The 15,476-nt window shown below is 43.2% G+C and overlaps 1 protein-coding gene across 1 annotated transcript in view; it reads left to right on the top strand.

The window, feature by feature from the left end:
• KAZN (kazrin, periplakin interacting protein) overlaps positions 1–15,476 on the top strand; it is a 1,042,391-nt gene that overhangs the window by 385,457 nt on the left and 641,458 nt on the right. Inside the window, exon 3 of the mRNA XM_028487818.2 lies at positions 2,562–2,647. The gene's annotated coding sequence lies outside the window, so the exon portion shown is untranslated. The remainder of the gene's footprint in view (positions 1–2,561; positions 2,648–15,476) is intronic.

Genomic DNA, 15,476 nt, shown 5'->3' with positions numbered 1-15,476 from the left:
GGGTCTGATCACACCTGTCTCATCAGGCAACTGCCATAGCAGCCTTGGGCCAGGTGGCCTTATTGACCCCCTCATTTGGCAGATACAGAAAGCAATGCCCAGAGAGGTCATATTCTAGGAAGTGAAGAAGCAGACCTGTGTAAGAACCTGACCTCTGGTTCCTACCATGCTCTGGCTTCCACTACATAGCTCTGCTGCCTCTTCAAAGCTGTGTATGCTATATGATCCAGCAATCCCACTTCTGGGTATATATCCAAAAGAATTGAGATCAGGATCTTAAAGAGATATCTGCACTCCCATGGGCGTTGCAACACTATTCACAGTAGCCAAAATATGAAAACAACCCAAATGTCCATTGACTGATGAATGGATAAAGGAAATGTGGTATGTCCATACGATGGAATATTATTCAGCCTTAAAAAAGAAGGAAATCCTGCCATTTGAGAGGACATGGATGAACCTGAAAGACATCATGTTAAGTGAAATAAACTAATCACAGGACAAATCTTGCATTATTCCACTTCTATGAATCATCTAAAATAGACTTACAGAAGCAGAGAATGCAATAGTGGCTACCAGGGGCTGGGGAGAGGCAGAAGTGGGGAGTTGCTGTTCAGTGGGTATAAGTTTCAGTTACGCAAGATGAATAACTAGGGGATCTGCTGTACAACACGGTGCCTGGAGTTAATACGGCATTGTGCCCTTTGGAATTTGTTAAGAGGGTGGCTCTTGTGTTAAGTGTTCTTACCACAAAACAAAACAAAACAAAACAAAACATAAAACCAAAGGGACACAAGGAGACTTTGAGAGTTGCTCATATTCCCTTGACTGTGGCAATGGTATCACGGGTGTTTACCTGTGTCCAAGCTCATCAAATTGTACACACTGAACATGTGCAGTTCTTTGTATACCAATTAAACTTCAATAAGCTGGGTTTTTTAAAAAGAGCAATTAGGTGGCCACCCCATCCATTGACTTCAAGGGCACTAGAAACCCTACCTGCCCTTCCTCGGTCTCTTCATCTTCTACTGATCCAGCAAAGCTCATGTTGTCTCTTGTGGATTACAGCACTGAAGGCAACTTTGTTTTTTTTTTTTTTTTTGCGGTACACGGGCCTCTCACCGTTGTGGCCTCTCCCGTTGCGGAGCACAGGCTCCGGACGCGCAGGCTCGGACGCGCAGGCTCAGCGGCCATGGCTCACGGGCCCAGCCGCTCCGCGGCATGTGGGATCCTCCCGGACCGGGGCACGAACCCGCGTCCCCTGCATGGGCAGGCGGACTCTCAACCACTGCGCCACCAGGGAAGCCCTGAAGGCAACTTTTAAATGTAATCCTTTTTGGAAGACAGACTCAGAATAATTATCATAATGATAAAAGTTGTTAATAAAACTAATTCCTTCACCAGGTGGTTCTTGCATCTCTCCTGTGAGCCAGCAGTGGTGTTGCTACCTTCCCGTGCTTTAGTTCACTGAATCCTTCCAATCCCTGTGTGTGGAGGTGGGAGTGGGGGTTGTGTTGTCATTCTTCCCATTTTACAGATGAGGAAAGAGAGGCTCAGAGAGGGACTTGATCAGGACCATAACTGGGGGGGCTGGGTACTCTAGAAGCAAGCAAGAAAGTGGGCTCTGAAAGAAACTTCAAATTCCTGGCAAGAGTCAGAAAATAGAAGAACTTGCTTTTCATAATGCTTATCTTCTCAAAGAGACCCAACTTTCTGAAAGCACGGTGGGATATTTGCTTTTTATTATCCATCTCCTCCTATCCACCCTGCCTCCAAAGAGTGCCAAACCTCTTTCCTTGTGGATAACAGTTTGGGGCTGTTACATAGAGCAGCTTCAGGGAAGCCATGGAGTTGTTTGCACAAATCATCTGTCTGATCTGACTCTGCCCTATTTTCTGACCTGTTGCTACGTGAAGTATCATCTTCATGATGCTTTCCAGAAAGTGTGGCCTGAGCTCACATTTTCCTTTGGCCAAAAGACACAGATTCTCTCTGAGGTTATGTCATACTCCTACACTTAAAATTTATTTTAAATAGCGGAGAAGGAAGTAAATCCAAAAACTGTAAACTGTTCAACCACGAGGAGAATTGCACAGATAAACAGATAATACCTCGGCTTGTAGCTGCCAGTTGTGGAAAATGGTAACAGATGGGGAAAAAACATGAAAATCACCCTGTGAAGCAAGAGGGCAAATTCAGAGAGGTTATGTGAGGTTTCCTTCGAGGGAAACCCAGCCAATGTAAAATAGAACTTCCATGAGAATTACCTTCCAGCATATGTGCTCACCATTTCTCAAGGAGGGAGAGAAAGAAAAACCCTGGAAAAAATTGCATATTTATTCAAACAACAAATATTTACCGAGTGCCCACCCTGTGCCAGCTGGGACTATAGCAGTGACTCCCTGCCACCCCCCCCCGCCCCCGGCTCACACACACACTGCCTTTCTGTTTTCTGTTTGGTTCTCTTTGGTTTGAAACCATTTCCCGTCTTGGGCTGCCTCCGTAAACTCAGCATCTTTCTCTTTTCTTTGAGTGCAAATTCACCCTCTTTCCTCTCACAGCACCTGCTAACCCTGAAGAATCATTAAGGCACCTCTGCTGACCTGTGGATTCCTAGGTTGGCCCTGCCCGTGCCCACAGGCAGAAGGTAAAATTTCCTTCCTTTATCTTCCTCCCCACCCCCGCCCCATCTGTGGGAGGAGGAGGAGGAGGAGGGGGAGAGAATGGAGTGATTTATTCTAACATCGACCAAAAAAATTATGCTCCTTCATTTAGACCGTAAAAGCAGCCATGCTGGGTCTTGGTTTCGCATAGCTCTTCGAGTACTTATCTCGGTGAATCTGAGAGAGAAGGAAATTGCAAAAGCCATGTTAGGAATTTGCATGTAGTCAACAATGGTCTATTATTGTGTGCTCAGAAATTGATTAAGAGGGTAGATCTTATGTTAAGTGTTCTTACATCAATAAAGACAAACAAAGCTCGGTGCTTTGTGGCCACCTAGAGGGGTGGGATAGGGAGGGTGGGAGGGAGACGCAAGAGGGAGGAGATGTGGGGATATGTGTATATGTATAGCTGATTCACTTTGTTATAAAGCAGAAACTAACACACCCTTGTAAAGCAATTGTACTCCAATAAAGATGTTAAAAAAAAATAAAAATGAACCACAAACAAACAAACAAATAATAGAATTTGCTGGTGCTATGAACCCGTTTGTAGAGTGTCTGCTGCTGTTGCTAGGGGCAACCTTATTTATCTCTGTGTGAATTTAAGATAGGGTCTGTGCTCCATGACAAGGGAAAGGAGTTTCTAATCTCACTCTGGGGAGAATGGGGAAGACTTAATTATAAATTTTTTGAACTAGATGGGATGTGGAGCCCTGACATCCTCATCTTGCAGAGGGCAATGTATTGGGTTGGCCAAAAAGTTCATTTGGGTTTTCCCGTAAGATGTTACAGAAAAACCCGAAAAAAATTTTTGGCCAGCCCAATAGTTTACACATGATCACAAAGCACACAGCTATACTTAGGGCCCAGAAAAACCAGAGTTTCCTGACCCAGGACTCAGTCCCAGTTGGATGTGTAGAATAGCTTACTGTTTTTGCACAGTCAATCCATGTTTATTGTTAAAACAGTAGAAACAACCATTAAACAGAAAAAGAATCATTCATAATCACCTGTAGTGTTGCCACTGTAGAAAACAAGATAACCTCCTGGGGTATAGCCTTCTTTTAGCTCCTTGAACACTTCCAGATACTCCTGCCTTGAGACGCCTGTGCCTCACTGTTTCCTCCTCCTGGAACATTCTCTCTCTGGGTCTTTTGAGTGCCTGGCTTCTTCTCCTTATGCAGGTCTATGCTCAAATGGCACTTCACCAGAGAAGCCACCTGTGGCCACTTGATTTAAAGAAGCAACCTGCCTGCCTGCCCCACAGGGACTCTCTAACCCCTTACACTGTATACCTACTTCATTATACATTTCACCTTCTGAATTGACCTTTTTCATTTGCCCATTTATTCAGTGACTTATTCATGCAATAACTATTTATTGAAGGCTGACTATGTGCCAAGCACTGTTCTAGGTTCTAGAAATACAGCAGAGAACAACACAGACCAAAATCCCTGCCTTCCTGGAGCTGACATCTGGAGGGCACTTGGAGCATTTTGGACAGAGGCGTGACATGATCTGGCTTGTGTTTTAAAAGGTCCATTCTGGCTGTTGTGTTGAGAATGGGCTGCTGGAAGACAAGGGCAGAAGAATGTTTAGGAGGTCCTGACCTTTACCCGGTCAAGAGAGGGTGAAGGCAGGAGTGCATTTGATGATAGCACACACACGCATAAATACACACTTTTGCAGCAAAGTGAATTTGTGCTCATGTATTCTGTTCTATTACTGCCCTTCTCACGCAACAATATGTCCTCTGCATCTTTCCATATCAATAAATATGGAGCTATATCATAATTTTAATATGTTTGTATTAGTCTCTTGCATGGTTGTACCATAATTTATCTAGCCAGTCTTGAATTAAACACTTTGGCAGTTCCACATTTTTCACTGTGATAAACAATCCTGTAATGAACATTCTTGAACATACATCCCTGAGTGCTCACTGGTCCAAGTATTTCTTTGAGATAGAGTCCTAGAGATAGAATCACTGGGTCAAAGTCTATCAATAGATGAGGGCTTTTCATTCACGTTGGCAAATAACCTGGAAGAAAAAGTGTCCTAAGGCACATCCCAGCTATGTGCCTGTCTCCTCACTCAGCTGTCCAGTTTTAGGTATTATCACCATTTTTATTCTCTACTAATTCCATAGATTAAAATTTGGTATTTTTTGTTGTTGTTATTGCCATTTCATGGCTTTGCCCATATATTATTTTAGCTACTGAACTTTTAAAATTAATTACTAAGAGCATTTAGTATATTAAAGACATATTGCCACAGGTGTTGCAAAATTTTAAGGATTTTCCATATAATCCTTCTATTTTTTGTTTTAGAAATTATGAAATATTACATGCGTATAAAATATATACTTATGAGAAGTATAAAATATAATGAAACAAACTCCTGTGTACCTATCACCCATCTTGAGGAATGGAACATTTGCAATACCACAGTTGCATTCCCTTTCTCCCCCAGCTGAGCCAATCACTCTCCTGAATTTGATGATGTTGATTCCCTGGCTATTCTTTATAGTTTCAGCTAACACTTACGTCTTCCTGAGCAGCATGGTTTTGTTTTACAAGGTTTTGCACTTGACGTAAATAAGAGCACATTGCATTTATGCGTTCGTGATCTGCATTTTTCAAACAATGTTATGTGTGTGAGCGTCTTCCTTTCTGGAGCCTGTAGTTCACCTACTTTCATGGTGATCAGGCTCGGTTTTTATACCCTTGACTTGCACATTCTCTTGCTGCTGTGCATGTGGGCTTTTTCTGGTGCTGCTGTGAGCCTTGTTGCTCATCGCGCCCAGTGCAACTGTGCAAAAGTTTCTCTAGAAGTGAGATTTCTGAGTCCCAAGGAGTGCATATCTTAAAATCTACTAGCTCATGATAAATGATTTTCCAAAGTAATTTTTACCAATTTATATTTTGATAAGAATATGTGAGACTTCTGATTTGTCCACATTTTTGCCAAGATGTGTTATTGTCACACACTCAGTTTTTTCCTAATTTTCCTGTGCATGAAATAGTAGTAGACAAGGAACGTTTTTTGATTAAAAAAAAAAAAAAAAGGACGAGCTCTTAGAAGAGGTAGCAAAATGAAAAATTATGGATTTTTAAAATATTTGTTTGTTGTTTTAGTGTTCCTAGAATACTGAGAAGGTAAACTAACACTTTTATTTAGGTGGGAATGATCAGAACTTTTGTTGGAAATTGAGGTAATTTTAAGGCCAGAAAAACAGACTATTTTGGGGGCAATTTGCAGGAAGAGATAATTACACTATTAAAAAGTTGAATGCTTTCCTCTTTGGTGGTTGTGGATAAGATCAGTGTTAGAGTGCACTATGAAAAAGGGAAAAGGAATTCCTGAACTAATTTCTTCTGGACCAACATTTTAAAACATTCATTTGCTTTGGTACAAAAAGGAAGTCAGTAGGCCAGTAGTTAAATGTATTACCTCGTGTTCTAGGAAGTGCTTGCTGATAAATGTCTATGAAAAGAAACGGTACAAGTTGTGCATACCATCTAGATTTAGTTTAGAGTCTTTATAGGTAGATTTCCTTGATAATACAGTTTTACTTTGCAGTTGTGACAGGTTCTTGAAAAGTGAACGTTGCTGAGAGTGTTCTTCTAAAGCATTTCAGAACAAATGCTCACCTTTCTGTTTTGGTTTTTTCCTGGCTATAACCCCCTGCATGTCGGCATGCCAAACATCTGGCCTACGTATGCAGGGAACCAGTTGTGCCTGAACTGCAGATTTCAGCTGGGAAGTACAGAGCCTGCTGCCAAAACGCATAAGCTAATTAGGCATGAACTAACGCAATCGGTTCTTGTTTCTGAAAATGTAAAACGCCACTCTCAATCTATTGTGTTTTTTCCGAGGTCTGAAAGCATCACAAATTAGTTTGGGAAGCCAGAGATTTCCCTGGCAGAGGTTGGCTGCACAGACGCTCCTGGGTTCATGACCACCATATGCAGGTCTTTCTGAGAATCACTCAGGGCTTTATGTTTGGAACACTGGTGATGTAGGAGGAGGACCATGGGAATTCCAGAGAGGAGCCATGGGTTCTAGATGCCTACAAACAAGTTGTCTGACTTTGAACAATGTACTTCCCTTTCTGGGCTGATGTTTTCTCATTTGCAAAGGGAAGGGGTTGGAAATTTTCACTACATATGTATTTTTTTTTAGCATCTTCTATATGTCAGGAGCCAAAAAAAGTAATTGTAATCATAAAAAGCATGATATGCACTCCTTAGAAAGTGCACAGTTTGGAGAAGAGGGACAAAGAAAAATGAGACAATTTCAACTTGGTGAGACAAGCAGAGGCGTGAATACAGCAGAGCAAAATCACCCCTAGCCCAGGTCAGAAGAAGATAGGAGGTGCTTCTTCGGGAGGTAACATGCTACAGAGCCATGGAGGATGAAGGGAGAGTCACTGGGAGGACAAGGGTGGGAGAAGAATGTTACCTGACAGGAGAAGTATGTGCTAAGGCAAGGAAGTATGAGAAAAAAAAAAAACGCCACAGGCATGGTGCTCTTAAAACATGGCTCCAGATTCTTTGACACTCTTCCCATGGACAGGTGGGAGTCTGTGTCCCCTCCTTTGAATCTGGGCAGGCTTGTAAGCGTAGTGGAAGTGATGCTATGTGAGGCTAAGCATGAAAGATCAGGCAGCTTCTATCTTGTCTACTGGGACATTTTATCTTATTCACTAGAACTTGGAGCCTCGAGCAGCCATGTAAGAAATACAGCTATCCCAGGGCCTCCATACTGTGAGGAAGCCCAAGCTAGCCACATGGGGAGGCCATGGATAGGTGCTCTGTTTGGAAGTCTCAGCTGAGCCCAGCCTTTGGATCATGACTACCCAGCACCAGATGTGCCTTTGAAAGATCCTAACCTCAAATGATTCACATATTGTCTATGGAGGCCTCTGATATTATGAAGCAGAGACAAACCATCCCTGCTGTGCTCTATGAATTCCTGACCCTTAGGATCCATGAGAATCATGCAACAGTGGTTGTTTTACAGCATTACATTTTGGGGTGGTTTGCCATGCAGCAATAAAGGGTGGGAACAGGTCCCTCTTAGCTCTAAAATTTGGATATTCTGTAAAACCCAAATATATCCTCCTGTTCTTCCAAAAGAAAGCTCTGGTTCCATGAACTTTGGGTTTGAAGAAACGGTTGTAGGAACATCAAGACAGACATTGAATTCTTCAGAGAAATTAGAATAAACAAACCCAAATTGGTTTAAATCATAAAGAGAACGTATTGATTCACTCAAGTGGGAAGGTCAAGGTGTGAATCCAGCAGATCAGCCTCCAGGTGTTGAAGTGATGATTGGAATCTGATTCTCTCCAATTCTGCCCTGTGCTTTGCTCTGTGTTGCCTTCATTTTCAGGCAGGCACTCCCCAGGTGGTGGTGAGATGGCTACAATTAGCATCTGCAGAGAGAGAGGGTCTCTTTCCCAGTCATTTCAGCACATCTCTCAGGGCTGACTGATGTTCACTAGCCTTGACTGGACTCCGCTCAGATTCCATACCTACCCTTTGATCCATGACTATGGCCATCGGAAAGCAGTACCCAAACTGGCCAGGCCTGGGCCACATTTCCACCTTTTGAGCCAGAAGACATTGTCTATGAATTCCTAACAGTGGAAGAAACAAGATTCCCACTTCTTGTTTTATCAGAGGAGAAATAGATGCTTACCAAGTAAAAAAAATCTTAGGCAGAAAGTTCTTGTTCCCCCCATTTGGCATAACCTGAAACTACTCAAGCTTCCTAGAACTAACCCTTGTATGGGTTTTGTTAACACCAAAGCAATAAAATAGTTATATCTCTGATACAGGTTGTGGAAAAGTATTTCCCAGGCTTATAGAGCTTCAGTGATTCCTAATATCAATCCATTCCTTTTGTCATTCTTTGTTTTTTTGTTGTTGTTAATAAACATTTCTGAATTTTAATATGGGTTCTCTTATGCATGCTTTTATGCAGTACTAAATATTGAACTAGTGTATCTTAGTTTCCTTCAGATAATAGTCTATTGTTAAAAATCAGAAGGTATTTAGTTTCAAGGATCTTATTCTAATCATTATGTTTTACTCAAATGGTACAATAGAAAGCCCCAGCTCTATATACACATTCCTTTTACACATGTGCTTTTGCTTCAAGTTCTTCCTGTTGGATCTCACTGTCAACTTCAGGATTCCAAAACACATATGCATGAGAGCTAGGGCTTTTTCTTTAGGCCAATGAATAAAATGGAACAAAAAGAGAACCGAAGTCAGAGAAGAAGGGTAGGGTCGGAAGTTGCTGTAAAGTTGCTCAGACTCCATATTAGACATTCTGGGAGAGAGAGAAGGGAGCCTACTGTGCCTTTGTGAGATTTTCCATCATCTGGCACCTGGGAAGACTCGGAAGGCCAAACTGATTTCTGGGATGGGTCCAAGGACATCTGGGCACAGCCTGAAGTTCCTCCTGGATCCCTACGGCAGGCCATGAAGGTGAAGTTGAAGTTTCTGCAATGGCCAGGATCAGAGAACAGCCCAGTCTGGCCAGAGGAGCCCAGACCCCAACATAGGGTCAGTAGTGAGAGGGAATAAACCAGCTCCTTCCTTGTGTGTATATCACGTATTTGTACCTGTGCCTTCATGGCAGTATGATTTTATCTGGAAATGTGTTTTTCAAGCTACGAACTATTTTCTAAGGATCCGGATGTTCCTAAGGGATGTCTGTTCCACCCGGTTTCCATCTCGGTCACAGGGATGGACACGGAGCTTCATTTTATATTCAGATCTGTCACCTCCGTAGTAACAAGCTGCTGGATGAACTGGAATCCACATGACCCAGCATAATTAGTCTACAGCAGAATTTCATTACCACGGCTTTAACTGCAGGCCAGAATGTGAGTGATGGTGAGCTTTTCCTGGGGGGGAGGAAAAAAAGAAAAGAAGCTTAACTTATACCCCTGCTCGCTTAATTATACTGGCCTCCTTTCTGTTTCTCCAATCTACCAAGCTCTTTCCTACCCCAGGGCCTTTGCTGACACTGTTCCCTTCACCTGGAACACTCCCTCCACCAACAACTTGGGGGAGTCATGTTCATCCGTCAAACATTAGTTCAAGGTTTCACTTCCTCTAGTCTCCCTATTGGCACGAACCCCCCACTCCATCCTATTTATTCTCTCTCACATCTCTGTTTACTTCCTTCATAACATATGACATAGCAAGTGTAACTATATCTTTAGTTTTTTCACTTACTCTCTGCTCGTTCCCCAGCCCCTGTGAGAAAGTCCGATCCGTGGGAGCAGGTGTGTTCCCTCTCTGGTTCACCACTGTGTCTACCTCCTGTACCTGGCACAGCACCTGGTGCCTGGTGTGGGCTCAATTAATGTGCATTCAGTGCATGAATACATGAGAAAAGGGCCAAGGCAAGGATCCCAGAGAAAAGCACCTGGCGAGTGCTGCTGGCTTGGTTGGGTTGCAAATCTCGTGGCATTGCTGAGTGCCCCCCGTGAGCTACCAGCCACCTCTCGGGTGGGTGCAGTTAAGCCCCTTTGTGTGCGGACTGGGACCCGTGACGCGGGCAGTGGAGAGGAGAAAGGGTAGTGGATGGTGCAAGAGGTTTCACAGGCTGGCCTAGAAGTAGCGGACACCTGGCCTTCCGACCTAGCGCCGCCTGATTACCTAGGGCAGGGATGTATATGTAGTCTAGCTGTATGCCCAGAGACCGTGGATTTTAGCACTAAGGTTTCCTGCTACATTATTACAATTATAATAGTTATTTCCAAGCCCCTTATCCCATTTTTGCAATCCACCTGGGCATTTCTTCCCTAAAATGTACCCCACCTCTCCTCAGTTCCCTGTCTGACCATTGACACTTACGTGCCATTGTCTGAGATCCAGAAGGAATCATGTATTTAATTCTGCCAGGGTCCTATTTCTTTAGAACTTCAGAACCATGATCACAGAGAAACGTTCCCCACATTAGAAAAGAGCTTTTTTTTAAGTCATTAGTTCTGAGTGATTGGCTAGTAATGGGTTAATGTATAATGTATAATTGTCCACAGCACTATTTGCATTTTGAAATAAGGCTCACAGAAAAAAAAAAAAAAAAAAAAAAAAAGAGCTATTTGGGCTTTTGGCAAGGGATAACCTTGTCCCTTCAGGTAAAGGTCAGGTGGAGACCTTGATGACAGTCTGTTCTTTCTTCCCTCCTTTTCGGATGTAACAGACACTGCTGGGTAGGGAAGGCCACCTCCCTGCCTCCACCATGCTGGGGCTTTCTACTGCCCACACGGCAGCCTCTTTTATTGCCCCCTCTCCAGACTACCGAGAGAGCCCTCTTCCACATACAAACTAGGACATGGGCATCCTTAACAGTGTTCTTCCTTTCATTTCACGGAGCCCTCCCTGACCAGATAGATACGATGCAGATGTGTGAGCTCCTACAGCCGTTACCCATGACAGAACAGTCGACAAATATTTAACGAGTGGTTTCTTCAAGCGAGGGAATCATTCTGTGTCTGTAATAGAGGGGGAAAAGCAGGTATTTTTGGTTTAGGCTATTTTGTTTTTGGAGTTTATAAAATGTTTTAACTGGCAAGTTGCTCAGAAAAAATGTCCTACCTAAAAAACAAAAAACCCGTTCTCCTATCTGATCTGCCTTTATGCATTTTTCTAAGTCCCTGGTTTTCTAATTAGGAGGAAAGAAGAGGAAGTTTTATTCCCGTGCCCATTATAGCATGTGACCGTGTTTCAATTATATTTTTCTTTTGGCTGGATAAGGATAACAAATGGATCTTTATCAGATAATGTGAGAGCCTTTATTATATCCAGGAACTTGTGCTAATAAGATGCACTTGGAATCTCGTCTGTGTTTGAAGTTCGCACTGACACATCTGCAGGAAGTCAGAGAGGCCCAGCTCCGGCGTTTATGATCTGCATCTCCACATTACTCTCCACGTTGTTCCACAGAAGTCAAAGATGTGTGAAATCATTCCTTTTGTGGGCAACTCAAGCCAATGCTCCTCATGGTCCATTGAACCAAAGAGCAATAACAATCACAATACAGGTTCGGAAATCAGCGAATAAGCTGCAAATGGTGAAAATGTAGTCCCTTAAATTGCCCATACAGTATATTGCCTTTTCCCCCCAGAATTGGGATGGTCAAGCACTGGGTGAAATTGTAGGGGACTTGTTTCATGAGCTTTTGTGTCTTGTTTTTATATATGTGCATGCATATGGCCGAACGTAGTCCTCCCAGCAAGGTGGAGACTCACAGAAACTGAGATCCATAAGGAATCATGTATTTAATTCTGCCATCTCCCACTGAGCATATGCACTTTGAGTGGGGTGGGGAACAGAATGACCTGTACCAATCAGATTGATCTATCCATCTATCGATCTATGTCATATTTACATTGCTGACGTCACCCCAAGTAAGTGATAGACTGTGTGACTTTGACAGTGGTCATTCATTGAGTACTTACAATGTGCCTGACACCGGGCTACTCTTTTACACGTGCAGTATCATTTTATCTTTTCAAGAACCTAGTGAGTTAGGTAGTTTTATAGACAGGGTAGCCTTATTGAATCACTGAAAAATCGAATCATTTGCTCAAGTAAATAGTGAGCAAAATAATTTGAACCAAGATTTGGTTGCCTCCAAAGCGCATGCCACTGTGCTACACCAGCTGTGAGTCATCACTGATAACCTCACACCAGGCAAGAAAATGGTGGGGATTGAGCTAAACCCAGAAGAGAAGCTTGGGTTTTCATTTCTGGTATAAATTAGAGTCTCCCTGCTCCAGCCTCTCTCTCATCCTTAGGTGTCTGCATACAACAAGTTCTAAACAAAATGCTCATTACTCTTTAGATTCAGTTTCTAGAGTTTCTCTTTCCCTAGTATCAAAACCTCTTGGTTCTCTTCAGTATCCTCCTATGCCTGCAACTCAGGAAGGGTAGGGTCACCAACCCTCCATCTACTAGTTGATCTGAGTTGCAAAGATTTTTGCGGCACATGTAATCACGACTTACCTTGGTGTTTCTTGTACCCTCAAAGATGAGACAAGTGGCTTTGCCCACAGTTAACATTTACTATACATATTGATATCAGAAAATAGATACCCTGTCTCACCCCTACCAACTTTTTGCATAATGAAATAATGGTCTTATCCTGAAATTAAAAGGAAAGGAGGGAGGGGGGGAAGACGGAAGGAAAGAAGGAAGGAAGAAAAAAGGGAGGGAGGGAGGGTAGGAAGGAGGGAAAGAGAGGGAGATAGGGGAGGCAGAGAACAAGGGGAAGGGGGCATGTTGCCTACTTACCCCCAAGAGCTCCATTTGGATCACGCTGGAGTAAAATAGCAGAGGAAGCTGCATTGGCCGTTAAGTCACGTCTCATCAGAGCAGATCCTTCTTGGCCATGTGCTTGGGCAACTCTTCCAACTCTCCTGAGCCTTGGCTTTATCATCTGTAAAGTGGCGAAAATAATGGCATGCACCCCAAAGAATTTTGGGAGAATTAAATGGGATAATATATTTAATGGATATGGCACAGAGTGGGTCCCCCACCCCACAAATTTAGTTTCTTTCCCCAGGAAGGGCTGAAGTCTTTCCTACTTGTGAATTCCTCATTCAATTGCAAGATTTATAAAGACACAGACATCCCTTCTATTTCTTTAGCAACTTTTCCTCTCCCCATCCCTGCCCCAAATGGTACAATTGGAGTCCTTGCTATATTCCCCCAACATGACAATCAGCATGACTGACTGACTGATTCTTTGTTCGAAGGCCATGTCAATGTTTAATTACCCTTTTGACCAGAAAGTTCATCCTTATCTCTTAGGCCCCTTCTGCTATAATTTATTTTATTTTTGCTTGTTCAGCCCTGAATGTAGTATGTCTTTATTTTTCAAAGCAGCATTGAAAAGAAGGGGGAAGGGTAAGAAAGGAAAAATTAGGCAATTTTAATGGAAGCCTAGATGTTTCCATGAAATGTCAGAGGCAGGGAATATAAAAAGAGAAGAAAGGGAAGGAGAGAAAGAGACCCTCATTGCAATATCTCACAATGAACCATCCACAGTCTTAAAATTGTATTTTAGATTATTACTTCTTTTTTTCATTTTTTAAGACAGAGGTCAACTGTCATTTTGGGAGAGGGACTTCTTTTGCCATTAGCTTAATTGAGAATCTTTATCAGGGAGAGCCAAATGTGTTGGTGAGTTGAGCTGCTTGGCTTTGGAATATTAAATTCATTTCTCAAGCATTGGATTTCATGGCAGCTTGGGGTGGGGGGTTGTTATCAGACCAGGTTAAGTCCCAGCTCTGCCAGTTATTGGCTGTGAAGCCTCATGCAGGTTGCTTTCGATTTGGGGATCTCACCTGAAATACAGCTGTTTATGACCTCACAGAAATATGTAAGGGCTATTTGATGGAATAGAAGTGAGAGAACCCAACATTGCTGACTTCATGGTAAACGTTCAGTAAATAGTTATTGCGCAGTTAGTTCAAGATGGTGGAGTACAGGGACGTGCCCTCACTCCCTCTTGTGAGAGCACTGGAATCACAACTAACTGCTGAACAATCATCAACAGGAGGACACTGGAACTCACCAAAAAAGATACCCCACATCCAAAGACAAAGGAGAGGCTGCAGTGAGACAGTAGGAGGGCCACAATCACAATAAAATCAAATCCCATAACTGCTGAGTGGGTGACTCACAAACTGGAGAGCACTTATACCACAGAAGTCCACCCACTGGAGTGAAGGTTCCGAGCCCCATGTCAGGCTTCCCAACCTCGGGGTCCGGCAACAGGAGGAGGAATTCCCAGAGAATCAGACTTTGAAGGCTAGTGAGATTTGATTGCAGTACTTTGAAAGGCCTGGGGGAAACAGAGACTCCACTCTTAGAGGGCACACACAAAGTAGTGTGCACATCAGGACCCAGGGGGAAGGAGCAGTGACCCCACAGGAGACTGAACCAGACCTACATGCTAGTGTTGGAGGGTCTCCTGCAGAGGCAGGGGGCGGCTGTGACTCACCACGGGGACAAAAGACACTGGCAGCAGACGTTCTGGGAAGTACTCCTTGGCATGAGCCCTCCCAGAGAGCCCCACCAAAGAGCCTATAGCCTCCAGTGCTGGGTCGCCTCAGGCCAAACAACCATCAGGGAGGAAACTCAGCCCCACCCATCAGCAGACAAGGGGACTAAAGTTTTACTGCGCTCTGCCCACCGGAGCAACACCCAGCTCTACCCACCACCAGTCCCTCCCATCAGGAAGCTTGCACAAGCCTCTTAGATAGCCTCATCCACCACAGAGCAGACAGCAGAAGCAAGAAGAACTACAATCCTGCAGCCTGTGGAAAGAAAAACACATTCACAGAACGACTGACAAAATGAAAAGGCAGAGGACTAGGTAACAGATGAAGGAACAAGATAAAACCCCAGAAAAACAACAAAATGAAGTGGAGATAGGCAACCTTCCAAAAAAAGAATTCAGAAGAATGATAGTGAAGATGATCCAGGACCTCAGAAAAAGAATGAAGGCAAAGATCAAGAAGATGCAATAAATGTTTAACAGAGACCTAGAAGAATTAAAGAACAAACACCTAGAAGAATTAAAGCACAAACAAACAGAGATGAACAATAAAATAACTGAAATGAAATCTACACTAGAAGGAATCAATCACAGAATAACTGAGGAAGAAGAACGGATAAGAGACCTGGAAGACAGAATGGTGGAATTCACTGCTGCGTAACAGAATAAAGAAAAAAGAATGAAAAGAAATGAAGACAGCCTAAGAGACCTCTGGGACAA

This window comes from Physeter macrocephalus, chromosome 3, assembly GCF_002837175.3.
Source record: "Physeter macrocephalus isolate SW-GA chromosome 3, ASM283717v5, whole genome shotgun sequence".
NCBI lineage: Eukaryota > Metazoa > Chordata > Mammalia > Artiodactyla > Physeteridae > Physeter > Physeter macrocephalus.
Note: the sequence above shows the minus strand (reverse complement) of the source record. Positions and strands in the feature narration are given on the sequence as shown.